Source organism: Pinus tabuliformis, chromosome X, assembly GCF_031772625.1.
Source record: "Pinus tabuliformis cultivar Carrire ecotype Pingquan chromosome X, CPIR1, whole genome shotgun sequence".
NCBI classification, from domain to species: Eukaryota; Viridiplantae; Streptophyta; class Pinopsida; order Pinales; family Pinaceae; genus Pinus; species Pinus tabuliformis.
The window spans coordinates 822,756,127-822,771,545 of NC_142308.1; positions in this window are offsets into that span (position 1 = coordinate 822,756,127).

Genomic DNA, 15,419 nt, shown 5'->3' on the forward strand with positions numbered 1-15,419 from the left:
CTTCTATATTTTCTCAGAAGAAGCTTTCTAAATGATGGACAAAGGATATCTCAAAGGAAATTGACCTACTTTGCAATAATGAACTGAAAGCCAACAAAACAGGGAAACCCTAGTAAACCCTAATCTGACTAGTCTAATCTCTATGATGCAATGGTGGGAGTGCAAACTTCTAGAAATGATGCCATTACTTCTAGTGATATGAGATGCATGGAGTTAAGCTACTTCTACTGGAAAGAACATTGTTTTTGTATTTTTGCTTAAGTGGTTGGAGTTATTATGATTTTGTTTCTTATTAGGGTTTGACTGTGCAGGGGTAGTTCGAAGGGAAAGAAAGCTTGGGAAAGGTCAGGAGGGCTAGGAGAGGTTCCAGAGGATCCAAAACATCATTCCACAAAAGTCCACAATGTTCAGGTGCTTGGCAACCGAGGTTACAGGTTTCTACAGGATGTCTGCAGGGGATCCTACAAGAAGCTCGGGGTTTCTACAGGAAGTCTGCTAACTTCTACAGGATGTTCTGTGGTTGGAGTTTTGGGTGATGGAGGAGTGGAGGAGTTGTATGGGTGGATAGGTAGGATGGAAAGGGAGCTTATGATGGCTCAGGGACAGAGATATGAGATGAGGAAAGAGTGGGTACAGTTGGTTGGTGGATAGAAGGGTGGAAGCAATGAAAAGTCCAAAAAGATGGAGCTACGTGAACAGTAGAAGTGTTGGAAGGCAAACGAGCTGAACAGAGGTTGGGTAGGTGACTTTAGGTGTGGTTGAGAAGAAGAAGAAGATAACAGAGTGATGCAACGCAGTGTAAAGGAAACAAATCTGCACACAACCAAGAATTCATCAACCTATCTAACTGTGTTATTAAATCAACGAACAACAAGGTAAACTTCAGAGAAAAATCGTGCATGGAGTTGGAATGAAGAACTACTGCTCAAGATCAGAATGCATGGATGGATCTACGATTGAAATGACTGTGTTGCAGCTTGAATGAAAGTGTATGACTGCGTTTTTTTTGGTGGCTGGTACGGTCTACACCCCCAATCTCTAAACAGAGATGGCAGTGAGTGCACTATCAGCCTTTTCTTGGAGCTCTACTGAATGCTGATCCTCCTACTATAATCTAAGCAACTAAAAGCACTTGAACCGTAAACTAATCCTACTCAATCACATAAAAGAAATCAAATCAGTAGACTGTAATTTCTAAATGCATGTCAAAACAGAGGAATAAAGTGCTGAAAAGAAAGACAAGTAACAATACAAGGAAGAGGAGGTCTATTGCTCTCAGGTTGGGCCCTAACCTGAGAGCTATAGCTCCCTTAAAAACTCATAATTGAATCCAAAGCTGCCTGTCTTTATTGAATAATCATGAGTCTAATAACATGCCAAAACTGGCTTACAAAGAGCAAAAACCGAGCTGTAGCTCATGCTTAGAAATTGCAACAGTAGTTCAAAAGTTCAAAAAGCTCCTATCAAAGGCCACGGCCTCAATATTTATACATGATGAGGATCAAGCTGGCTTCCTCAATTAATGGAGCTCGGCTGTCCAACTAAAAGTAAACTGTTGTAGACTGTTGTTCCTGTGGAATCCGTTGGCTGCCTTTAAGCTTGGTGGGGAAAGCTGTTGGAGCTCGGAGTTAGGGTGGAGATCACGAGGGAGGTCATTAAGGCTGTAGAAAACCTCCCTATAAACCTGCAATTCCACCTTTGTTGTCTCCTTGTCTCCTTCTGCGTGGTCTTTTCTCCCTTTAATGCCAAAAAACCTGAAATCATCATGTATTAGCCACATAGATATAATGCCTGTCCTTCTTCCTACAAATAACACGAATATACCAAGAAATGAATGCATAAGTGATAAAAGATGAAGGGTTGAGCAAGGTAAGTAGGCCAAATGAGCCCAATTTGTTACCAAAAATTGGGGCTCATCATCACCCCCCAGCTAAAATATTTGCTCATCCTTGAGCAACTTAGTCCAAATCTACATCCTTCATTGTTTTTATTGCTTCCCTTACATCCCAAGCCTCTGTGGTAGTGTCCTCCTTGCTGATATGAAACCCAGCTTTCCTGTTCACCTCTTCCCATTGTTCACTGTTATCCTCCTCTGTGCTGCCTTCAGTCAATCCTAGCAGCAGTGGTGGGCTGAGTTTAAGGCCAATCCAGCTGGCCTGGAGGCTTTGCATGGATTTCTTGTAAAGGTCTACCCTTACCAAAGCTTCCCTCATCCGAGTTGGGGTATGGTACTCTCAGATTTTCAAACTGTGTGCCAAGGTATTCCATCTGTGTGTGCATGCTTGGGCAGCATTTTCTCCTAACAGTCTTTCCATGTCTTCAAAATGAGCTATGGCTTGGGCCTGTTGGTCCATAAATCTCAAGGAAGTTGTGGGATCAGTACACAAGTGTTGGTGTGCTGAGATGAGTGCAACTGGATCCTCTGGTTCTGCTCGAATGAACAATGGCTCGTTCAATTCTCGGTTCATAACCGATTTTGCTTCAGCTGCTCTTTGATCCTCATGGTTCAACCATGAAGCGAACGCCATCAATTGCATATCACCCAAGGCAGTATTGGGATCCCAGGAAACTTCATTAGGCAAGGCCAAATTGTGGAGGTAGAACTCTGCTAATTTGGCTTTATCTTCTGACGAACTAGTACTGCACAACTCAGAAAATTGTTGTGGGTCTTGGATCTAAGAAATACCTCTTTGTGCCAAGGTATTTATTTGGAACTGCAGCCGTTGGTCTTTCAAGTACAAACCATAGGATTTTGCAGGTTGTCTGCACTGTATTGCCTCCATGGCCCAACTGGCCATGCAGGCCAGTTGTGCTTCCTTTTGCTGCAGCTGTTCTTTTAGAGCTTGCACTTCAATTTGTCCTTGTTGTTTTTCTTCCTGTAGAAGTGTCATTGGCTCCTCAAGACCGGTGGTCATCTCCTTTTTGCCTTGTTGTTCTTCTGTGGTGTCTTTGGAGGATGTACCTGCCCCTGCCCTCAGCTCCTGTAGCTGCAATCTTAGCTTCTGGTTTTCTTCCTGTAGGTACACTCTTTGGCAATTAGCCACATGTTTAGCCATGGCGAATTCACTCCTGACCTCCTTGAGTTGCTCTTGTAAGGGACCTATGTCCGCCACACCCTTTGACTTGGCGATCTTCATCCATGTGTGGGTACGGACTCTTTCTTCCTCTAATGCAAAAAACAGGGGTACAGTAAATTTCTGCGGTATGATTTTGCCCGCCTCTAAAAAGGTGTAGTATGAACTCAGACTAGGCTGAGGGCTGGGTTCTGGTATATGTTCTTTTTCTGCCTCTTTAGGTGGCTCTACCTCACCCTCCCTTGGTGGTGATGAGGGTCCTTCTCCTTCCCTCTTATCTGTTTCCTGTAGCCGGGCCAGAGTATCATGTAGAACATTTTCAGCCTCCTGTAGCCGAGCTTTTTCAGTCAACAAGTCTAACCTTTCTTGCCACGTATTTTTCTTTGGGCTCCCCTTCTCATAGGTGACTGTTATCCTTGAGGGGGACTTTTCCTTGGGAGAAGTAGGGGTATCTTCAATGACAATCGGGCTGCTGGACGAAGGTTGTGGCTTGTTCGTCTTTATCCTAACACTTCTTCGAGCTTTAAAGTATAGAGGGGTCTCCCTCTTTCTCTTTTCTTTTGGCTTAGGTGGCGTGCTGAGGCCAGCTAGTACGGCTGCTGCCTCCCTTTCACGAATATCAGTCTTCGTCTCCTTGGGTTTCACCTTTTCAGGGCTTCCTGTAGAAGACCCTGTTTTAGCCAATTTCGGGCTTCCTGTAGAAGACCCTGTTTTGGTAATTTTCGGGCTTCCTGTAGAAGACCCTTTTTCAATAATTTTCGGGCTTCCTGTAGAAGCATGTTTCTGCTTTCCTGTAGACACAGGTGTCACCACCTTGGCTTGCTTTGTTGCATGGGTTTTGCTTTTTGATTTGGTTGTGGGTGCTGACGAGGTACTTGTGCTGATGTGGACCTTCTCAGCTTTGTCCGTTCTGCTCTGCAACCTTTTCTCTCTTGCTGACAAGATGGGTGTGTCACCTTTTTCCTCAGCATCCTTTTTCTCGTGCTTCCTCCTTTGTTCTTTCTTCTGCACTGTGGTCGGGGTCTTCTGGCCTATTTCTTTCTTTCCCGCGGCCACTGCTTCTTTTTCCTCACTGCTGGAGGAACCACTTTCTTCAGTCAACATCCTTATGTCTCCATCTCTTGTCAAATTTCTGAATGCTTCCCATGAGAGGGGAATCTTATATGAATGAAGCGCATCCTCCACAAGAAGTTTGATCAATTCATGGTGGGCTACCTGATCTGGTATGCCTTCTTTTAACTTTGTGGCACACTCAATTAGAGACTGTAGCAAGAAATAAGGAATGCTCAGTTTGTTTTCTATAGGAAGACCAATCTGGTGTCTCAATTCAGTGAGCAACCTAAAGTGATACCCGTACACGATGCTAAAACGGCCTTCACAGGTTCTATACTTCATGATCTGTAGGCTAACTTCATTCCATGGTGGCAGCAAACTGGTTCTACGCACCCCATTTTTGTCCTCTGTGAATTCCTCCTCAGGTGGAAAGAATTCTTTCTTTGCCTGCTGGCTCAACTTCCTTTCTTCCTTATCCCATGGCAAACCCATTGGAAGTTCAGTAATTCGACTGATATATTGCGGGGTGAGCTTAAGGCTTAGGCCCCTGAAGTTCACGGTGGCCAATGTTTTGGATTTCGGCCTCAAAGCTTGTAAAAATTCTTCTGCCACTTCGTCGTCATAACCCTGCAACTTGTCACAAAAGGATATCCATTGTGCTTGTGTGAAGAGCTCCACCACCTCCTGGTTTTCTCTTAACTTTGATGAATCAGTGGGTTCCCGTCTAATAAACCCACCCAGCATGATAAAAACTGTTGCTAGAGGTGGCAGATGCGGAAGAAATTTAGCCTACTGAGACAGAGCGTAGAATTACGCTTCTGTTGTGCAAATAATCCACAAAACTTATCCCTGAGGACCTTAACACAGCTTAATTACACTGTCATCCTGTAGAACGACAGTCTATGCACAGCAGACAATACTTGCAACCATTTCCTTCGACCAGACTGTAGACGACGATTCTGCCACCTTTAAAAACCAATTGCATGGAGAGTTCAGGGTTACCTTTTTATCTGCCACCTTTTTACGTGAGGAACCCGCCTTCCTGTAGAAACAGCTTTCCTGTAGGAGCAGCGCGTGATTCCTGGGGAAGATTGCAGTTGGTCTGCGCTCTCGGGGTTGCTTCACAGCCGTTCTGGTAGCCAAAGGCTCGGAGTTTCGAACTGTAGAGGGATCTGAATGTTCGCTCGAGTTTCAAACGGTGGATGATAAATGCATGTGGGCAATCTAGCCGATTAGATTTGAATCGGCGGAATCCGTGGCGCGGGGGTGAGCTGTCCCCGCCGGACCATTGGGTGACGTCGTTCCATCATTTGTCTGCGAGTTCACTTACTACCGCATCATCCCTCCAGCAGATCCGTCGCCGTTTCTTCTGCTAAATCCGTTTTTCCCGACGGGGATTGTTCTCACGTGTGTGCTGCCCATTCCTTTTGTCACGGCCGCCACCCAAACATCTGACTGGACCTTTAACCGGTCGACGTGGCCAGTCAACTGGCCATACAGCCGCTCAATCCATTCTCTTCACACTTTGCAAATAATTCAAAGTAAAATTCATGCAATCTGACGGAAGAAAGGGTCGAGACACTTACCTGCGCGGCTGCAACACAATTTTTCGGGTTTTGGACGATGATGAATGGATCTATCTGCTGCTGGTGAATTTGCACAAGCCCGGAGGTTCACGTTTACAGGCTGCCGACGATGGAGTTAATGCTTGGCTGCATGCGTCCGCGTTCATTGCATATGGCCAGCGCTGTGAATAGTATACACTCTAGCGGGCTTAACTGTTACAGGACTCCCGCGGGATGTCTTGTAACAGTTCTTCCTCCTTGGGTGCATGCTGCACGACGAAGGATCTGGCCGCTTGATCACGCTCCCAGGGCTTCTGGATGACTGGGATGGATCTGGTATGAGATCTTAGTGATTTTTCATTTGAAAATTGATTTTTCTGGCTAACTCATCGATCTGCTTTGCTGGTGCAGGTAACTTCGTTGCATGTCGACAAGGAGGGCAGGACGAGGTGACAACAATGTGCAAGGGAGATAACAATAGCTTGCATGCGTCCAAACCGATCCTTAGTCGTTAGATCTCCTCACAAAATGGATTCTGGGCCGTTCTGAACTTCTACAGGAAGTTTCCTGTAGAAATACAGAGCTTCCTGTAGAAAGGTTGCGTTTCCTGTAGAGAATCTGCACCTTCCTGTAGAAAATCTGCATTTTCCTGTAGAAAATCTACGTCTTCCTGTAGAAAAGCTGCGTCTTCCTGTAGAAGACTCAAGCCGTAATAAAATTGCACATACCTTGAAGAAAATGAGTATTCTTGGAGGAGGTGCTGGTGAGGCCTCCTGACTGTATGATAAGGATCCTGAGCTTTGAGTTGAGAGGCTTCCTCTCCTCCATAGAACACCTGCAACCTGCATGCAATTTTACATTATGAATTTGCTGACCTTGTTTTTTTTTTTTGTCTTTTTTTTCTTTTTTTTTCTTTTTTCTTTTTTTTTTTTGAAAGATAACAGGGGCGCCTCATTGAGGTTTTCACCCTTGCCATCTACCTTAAGCGCCTCAGAGAGGTTTTCACTCAAGGATCTTTTTTCAAATCTCTTTTTTTTTTCTTTTGAAAGACAATAGGGGCGCCTCAATGAGGTTTTCACCCCTACCACCTGCCTTGGGCGCCTTAGAAAGGTTTTCACCCAAGGATCTTTATTATTTTTTCCTTTTTTTTTTTTTTTTTTTTAGATCTTTCAGGGTATGCCCAAAGGAGAGGCAGAACCCTTCTCTATGACCAATACTGATTTCTCCATAGTTTTGATGAACTCTTGTCTTGAGAGAGGCTTCCTGTAGATCTTCAGTCGACGCCCATTGACAAGCATGGGGATGGCTTCCTCATCAATGGTCCGAATAAGAACAGATCCATTGTCATGACATGTTTCCACTGCATATGGTCCTAGCCATCTGGTTCTCAGCTTCCCCTTGAAATCTTTGTATCTGGAGTCATACAACAAGGCCCAATCTCCTGGCTGAAATTGCTTGTCATGGAGATGTTGGTCATGCCACACCTTTCTCTGAAGTTGAACCACTTCTGAGTGAATGAGGGCCTGCATTCGGTGCTCATCCAGTCCATTCAGCTGCAATAACCTTTCTTGTTGTGCATGGCTGAGATCTAGGTCCAGCTGAGCTGCCATCCTCAAAGTGTTGTATTCAAATTCAATGGACAGCAAAGCTTTCTTCCCATAGACCAACTCATAAGGTGTGAAGTCGGTGGTGGTCTTCCAGGTGGTGTTGTAAGCCCATGTGGCCTCAACCAGGCGATCTGCCCAGTCCTTTCTGCTGCTGCTCACCACCTTAGTCAAGATCCCTTCTAATGCTCTATTGGTGACTTCCACCTTCCCATTTTCTTGAGGATGATAGGGGGTGGAAGTCCTATGCTTGATCTTGTGGTGAGCTAGTAAGTCTTCAACCAGGTTGGATGTGAACTGGCTCCCTTGATAGGTGACTAGCTCTCTTGGGTAGCCAAACTTGTAGAAGATGTTTTCTCTTAAGAACTCGGCCACCTTTTCTTCTGTTGCTGCTTTGATTGCTTTAGTCTCTGCCCACTTTGTCAGGTAGTCAGTACACACAATGATGTAAGACCTTTGCCTTGAAGGAGGGTTGATTGGACCCACAAAGTCCATGCCCCACTTCTCAAATGGCTCAAGAGTCACTTGAGGTTGGAGAGGCATCTCATCCCTTTGAGTCGGTTTCCCCATTCTTTGGCATTGGTCACATTGGTTGATATATCTTCTGACATCTTGATGAAGTGTGGGCCAATAGTAGCCTGCCTGCAGGATCTTGAAGGCAGTTCTCTTTGCTGCAAAATGTCCTCCACAAGGCCCATCATGACAGGTGAGGAGGATATCAAAGACTTCCTCCTCCCTTACACAACGCCTTAAGATCTGATCGGGGCCAAGCTTGAACAGATTGCCCCCGATCCAAGTAAATGAGGCACTTTTTCTGATGATTCTGCTCTTCTCTCTTGAAGATAGGTGTGGAGGGAACTGTGCTGAAACAAGGTAGTTTGCTATATCAGCAAACTATGGAGAGAGTGCTGAGATAGCAAACAGATGTTCATCAGGTATCTGGTCATCCACTGTTCCATCCTCATCTGCAGACAAATCCAATCTAGATAAAAAGTCAGCAACAACATTTTCTTTACCTGGTTTGTCAACAATGGTCAAATCAAACTGCTGCAACAAAAGTAACCATCTAATAATACGAGCATTCACATCTGGTTTATTCATTAAATATCTAATTGCAGCATGGTCAGTATGTACAAATGTTTGATAGCCAATGATATAATGTCGGAACTTGTTCAGTGCATGGACCACAGCCAAAAACTCTTTCTCAGTTACAGTGTAATTCAGCTCAGCTTTGGACAAGTTTTTACTAACAAAGTAAATGGCATATGGAAGTTTTTGTTCGACTTGTCCTAAATTTGCACCTATGGCTTTGTTCGAGGCATCAGTGTGGATGTGGAAAGGTAGGGCCCATTTTGGACCTCTCAAGATTGGGGCTGACACCAACTTGTCCTTTAATTCATTCAAAGCCCTCTGACAATCATCATTCCACTTAAACTCCACATCTTTTGTCAACAGGCCAAACAATGGCGAGGCTAGCTTGCTGAAGTCCTTGATGAATCTCCTGTAATACCCTGCTAATCCTAAGAAACTCCGAACATCCCTTACCTTTTGAGGAGGTGGAACCTTCTTGATGAGAGCAATTTTGTTAGGATCCACCTGTAACCCTTGGCAAGAAATGGTATGGCCTAACATGGTCCCTTCAGTCATCAGGAATTCACATTTTTCAGGACTAAGGGACAGGTTCATCTCAATGCATTTGGTTAGGACTTTTCCCAGATTGGACAATGCTTCCTGGAAATTGGCCCCATAAGGAGTGAAGTCATCCATATAGATTTCCACTGCATCATGGACCAGCTCCAAGAAGATGCTCAAGACAGCTCTCTGGAAGGTAGCAGGAGCATTGCATAGCCCAAAGGGAAGAACTCGGTAGGCAAAGGTACCCCAAGGACAAGTGAAGGTGGTCTTATCTTGGTCTTCCGAGCTGATTTGGATCTGGTTGTACCCGCTAAACCCATCCAGGAAAGAGAAGAACTTCTTTCCTGCCAGTCCATCCAACACTTGATCTATGAAAGGTAGAGGGAAATGGTCTTTCTTGGTAGCTTTGTTCAGTTCTCGGTAGTCCACACAGATTTTCCATTTCCCATTCTTCTTGGGAACCAACACCAGAGGGGACACCCATTCACTATCTGAGATGGGGTAAATGAATCCGGCATCCAACAGTTTTTGCAATTCTTCCTTGACAATGTCCTTAAGGGCTGGATTCATTCTCCTCTGAGGTTGCCTAACCGGTTTACAACCCTCTTTGATGTATATATGATGGGTACAGACCGAGGGATGGACTCCTTTCATCTCCTTATAGCTCTAAGCAAAAGCATCTAGGTGACTGGCCAACAGGCTACACAGCTCCTTTTCATGGGAAGGAGATAGGGAGGAGCTGATCTTTAACGTTCTCTCAGGGCCGAACTCCACATTTTTTACTCTGGGAGTGACAGGGTTGGTCGTACAAAGATCCACTAAGGTGCTGGCTTGGGCATCCTCCACCAATTTTTCTAAAGATCGTGCATTGGAAGGTGGATTCTGGATCAAGGTCTCAATCAAGTCATCCTCGGTTGGGGGGTCTCTTCTAGTGGTATCTAGGGTGCACAAAGGTGCTGAGTATACTTCATCCTCTTCTCCTTCCTCCAACCAAAGTGGTAAGTCATGCTCTAAGGAAGGTTGGGCAGGAGGGTATAGGACTAGCTGCTTGGACATAGGACCATTTTTGATGGTCATATTTCCTGCACGACAACTTATGTAAGCATCTGCAGTGGCTAACCAAGGCCTTCCCAAAATAAGAGGATATCCAGTAAGCTTTGCCTTGGGTTGCAGAACCAAGAAATCTGCAGGGTATTCCCAAGAGTCGACAGAGACCAAGACATCCTCCACGATCCCTTCGGGAGTCACAGTGGAGCGATCTGCTAGTTGCAGAACTGTCGAGGTCTTCCTCAAGGAACCCTGAAGATTGAGTTTGAGCATGGTATCCCTGGTCATCACATTAATGGCAGCCCCCAAATCAATCAAAGTGTGAGGTATGATGATGCCATTGATGTGGACATCTACTACAGGACTCCCAGGATCTAGATACTTTGGGCAGATGACTTGTCCTAACATAAGGTCAGACAGTTGTCCTAAGACATTGATGGTTGAAGCATCTCTCTTTCGCCTGCCTGGGTGTTTGAAACACTTTTCCTTAACCAGTTTGTTGTATATTGGCACATCCTTGATGGCTTGGAGAAGTGGTATTTTCACACACAACTGCTTGAGCTCACCCAGAAGCTCATCCTCCTCTGGGTTGGGTTGTGTTGTGGCTGTTAGTCTCTCAGGAAAGGGTGGAATAGCCTTTGGTTCACTTTCCTGTTTATCTTCCTCATCCTCTGGGGGAGGAGGTTGGCGATCTGGAAGAGTCTTACCAGATCGAAGATTGATCTCCTGGATCTCCACAGCATAAGTAGGGCATGATGTTTCCCCAGTGTATACCTGCTGGGCCTGTCTATTGTTGGGGTTCGGGTTCGGTTGAGCAGGTATTTGAGGTTGCCTTGGAGGAGCAGGAGGTAATGGTTGAGGTTGAACTGGTGGTGGAGGCAAAATGGCAGGAGGAGTGTTGTATTGGGGCCTCCACCCCGACTGAGGTGCATTCCACTGAGGCTGTGGCTGGGCATGTGAGTGATAAGAATGAGTAGTGGGTTGAGTAGGGTACTAAGGTGGATAAGACCATGGAGGAGGCATAGACCAGGAAGGATGAGCAGGGGGACCCCAGGAAGGCATAGGAGTCGATTGGTTGGGGTTGTAATAAGCTTGAGGTGCCCCTTGCATCCCCTGCTGGTAAGGTCTAGGTCCTTGTGGCCTCCTTTGGTTGAGGTAATAGAGAGGTTCAGTGGGAGCTTCTGTCCCTTGGTACATGGCTTTAAATCCAGGTAAGGTTGGACATTGGTTTGTGGGATGGTCCTCCTCACAAACGAAACACACTTCAACCGAATTCAATGGACATTCGTTCTTAGGGTGTCTCCTAGTACATCTAGGGCAGAAGATAGCCAAGGCTCTCTCAGCTTCTTCCTTCTTATGTTGGATCCTGAATGTGTCCAGCTGCATGGCAATGGTCTGTCTCACCTCACTCTTAACATCTTCCAATTGATTTGCAAACTCATGTTTGGAGAAAGGGACACCAGTTGAGAGGAGGTTTCCTCTACCTCGTTTCCGAGCTGCCCTGGAGTGGTTTCTAAACACAGTCTTGATGTCCTCATAAGGCAGTTGGTAAATGTCCCCCCCAGCTAACATGTGAAGGGCATCTAAGAGGTCTTCAGGGACTCCTCGGAGCAGGACCAACTTGAGGGATTCAGGGTCAAGTGTGCACCTGGCCCGCTTATAGCTAAGTTGGAACCTCTCCTCATAATCCTCTAAGGACTCATCATTTCCCATGGTCATCCGAAAGATTTCTCCCTTGGTTTCCTTGGACCTACAGTAGTCCCGGTACTTGGTATTGAAAGCTTGCTGCATCTGAGCCCAAGTAGTGATACTATTCCCAGGTAAGCCCATGAACCAGCGTAATGCTGCATCCTTAAGAGTGGAAGGGAAGAGTTTCAGCTTCTGCTCATCTTCAGTATAGTCATAGGTTCTACAAAGGACAGCAAACTCAAACAGGAAGGTATCAGGATCTTCAGTAGTCAGTCCATGGAAGTGAGGTAAAGCGGAGGGGCTAATGTTCTTCATTTTCATCTCTCCATTGGTCTCTCAGATGGAGAAGGCACCTTCTTTTCTCTCATCTTCTCTTCTATTGTCAGCCATAGCTTCAGATGGGATGGTCTCTAATTCTTCTTCTGCTATAGGATCTTCGTATATCTCAGGAGGTTCACCTATAGGTTCTTCTGGATCACTGTCACCAAAGAAGAGAGAAGGGTGACTCAGTGATGTGGTGGGGGTGTTGGGTAAGAATTTGCCTGTTTTATCTCGATTCCTACGAGGCATGAAATGGAAAGACTTTTTTTGATTGCTTTTGTTTTTTTTCTTTGGTATCTGCAAAACTGAAATAGATTGATCTACAACTAACTATCTTACTGAAATAAAGATGCAGAATTAAATTGAAAGCATGAAAGAACTAATCTACTTTGCTCAAATGAAATTGCAGGAATGGAAATGCTAGTCTACGCTTGCAGAATTGAAAGGCTAATCTACGCTTGCAGTAATGAAATTGCAGAATTGAAATGCTAATCTATGAAAGCAGGAAATGCTAATCTATGAAAGCAGGAAATGTCTATGCTACTTTTGTAGAATGGAAATGAAATAAACTACTGAGCAGAAGGCAAGAGTAAGAAAATAGAAGAAAAGCAACAATTACTAATAATCTGACGCTTCCCCGGCAACGGCGCCAAAAAGATGGTGGGCTCCAGTATTGTAGCAATAATGCTACAACTCCTGGAGCTTCCTATCTCTAATTTTATCAACCCGGTAGTTCGTAACAAACTTGGAAGCGACGGTGTTGTATGCACAAGTACTAGCTCTTGTCGCAGCTGTCACTTGGTCAACTGGCACAAGTCCGCTAGGGCTCAAGCCAACTTCTATATGTTCTCAGAAGAAGCTTTCTAAATGATGGACGAAGGATATCTCAAAGGAAATTGACCTACTTTGCAATAATGAACTGAAAGCCAACAAAACAAGGAAACCCTAGTAAACCCTAATCTGACTAGTCTAATCTCTATGATGCAATGGTGGGAGTGCAAACTTCTAGAAATGATGCCATTACTTCTAGTGATATGAGATGCATGGAGTTAAGCTACTTCTACTGGAAAGAACATTGTTTTTGTATTTTTGCTTAAGTGGTTGGAGTTATTATGATTTTGTTTCTTATTAGGGTTTGACTGTGCAGGGGTAGTTCGAAGGGAAAGAAAGCTTGGGAAAGGTCAGGAGGGCTAGGAGAGGTTCCAAAGGATCCAAAACATCATTCCACAGAAGTCCACAACGTTCAGGTGCTTGGCAACCGAGGTTACAGGTTTCTACAGGATGTCTGCAAGGGATCCTACAGGAAGCTCAGGGTTTCTACAGGAAGTCTGCTAACTTCTACAGGATGTTCTGTGGTTGGAGTTTTGGGTGATGGAGGAGTGGAGGAGTTGTATGGGTGGATAGGTAGGATGGAAAGGGAGCTTATGATGGCTCAGGGACAGAGATATGAGATGAGGAAAGAGTGGGTACAGTTGGTTGGTGGATAGAAGGGTGGAAGCAATGAAAAGTCCAAAAAGATGGAGCTACGTGAACAGTAGAAGTGTTGGAAGGCAAACGAGCTGAACAGAGGTTGGGTAGGTGACTTTAGGTGTGGTTGAGAAGAAGAAGAAGATAACAGAGTGATGCAACGCAATGTAAAGGAAACAAATCTGCACACAACCAAGAATTCATCAACCTATCTAACTGTGTTATTAAATCAACGAACAGCAAGGTAAACTTCAGAGAAAAATCATGCATGGAGTTGGAATGAAGAACTACTACTCAAGATCAGAATGCATGGATGGATCTACGATTGAAATGACTGTGTTGCAGCTTGAATGAAAGTGTATGACTGCGTTTTTTTTGGTGGTTGGTACGGTCTACACCCCCAATCTCTAAACAGAGATGGCAGTGAGTGCACTGTCAGCCTTTTCTTGGAGCTCTACTGAATGCTGATCCTCCTACTCTAATCTAAGCAACTAAAAGCACTTGAACTGTAAACTAATCCTACTCAATCACATAAAAGAAATCAAATCAGCAGACTGTAATTTCTAAATGCATGTCAAAACAGAGGAATAAAGTGCTGAAAAGAAAGACAAGTAACAATACAAGGAAGAGGAGGTCTATTGCTCTCAGGTTGGGCCCTAACCTGAGAGCTATAGCTCCCTTAAAAACTCATAATTGAATCCAAAGCTGCCTGTCTTTATTGAATAATCATGAGTCTAATAACATGCCAAAACTGGCTTACAAAGAGCAAAAACCGAGCTGTAGCTCATGCTTAAAAATTGCAACAGTAGTTCAAAAGTTCAAAAAGCTCCTATCAAAGGCCACGGCCTTAATATTTATACATGATGAGGATCAAGTTGGCTTCCTCAATTAATGGAGCTCGGCTATCCAACTAAAAGTAAACTGTTGTAGACTGTTGTTCCTGTAGAATCCGTTGGCTGCCTTTAAGCTCGGTGGGGAAAGCTGTTGGAGCTCGGAGTTAGGGTGGAGATCACGAGGGAGGTCATTAAGGCTATAGACAACCTCCCTATAAACCTGCAATGCCACCTTTGTTGTCTCCTTGTCTCCTTCTGCGTGGTCTTTGCTCCCTTTAATGCCAAAAAACCTGAAATCATCATGTATTAGCCACATAGATATAATGCCTGCCCTTCTTCCTACAAATAACACGAATATACCAAGAAATGAATGCATAAGTGATAAAAGATGAAGGGTTGAGCAAGGTAAGTAGGCCAAATGAGCCCAATTTGTTACCAAAAATTGGGGCTCATCAGATAGCACTTCCGGTCGCTTTAACGAGCTGGAAGGCCAAAACTCGGCAATCTTTTCATATTTTACGAGTCAGTTGAAAAGAGCTTAAAGAAGACTTGTCTTTTTAGGAACGAGTGATAAACAGGGATAGCAGCAGATTCCAGGTACAGGTTGGAATTTTCCAATCACGGCAGTGTCACAAGGATGGCTAGGTGAAATCACTCTTCGCAGCTGTTCCTCAAAATGGGTAAACAATCATATGGAGATGAACGATCGGCCAATGGAAAAGTGGAGGTGATTGGCAAACACGACCAAGGCTTTAATGGCTGATGATATTACATTCACAGTGGTTATTTACTGGGATAGTTCATTTTTTAACGAGCTTAAACGCGGGTGGAAACATTTGCTCGATCTTATGTTTATTTTTTAACGAGCATGAACTATGCGCTAAAACTGCTCGGATCTTGCGTTTATTTTTTAACAAGCATGAACTGTGTGCTAAAACTGCTCGATGATAAGTTTGCATGCCCCCAGCATAACAACGCAAATCGAGGTGCATGCCCCCCAAGCTTCATTGCATTCAACTTGGTGGTTGGAATGAAGGTTTACCTTTGAGATTTGGAAAGGAGATTGTTTCATTTTTTAATGAGGTTGACACAGTAAAAGAACTATCCTCATGACTCCTTGTTTCATTTTTT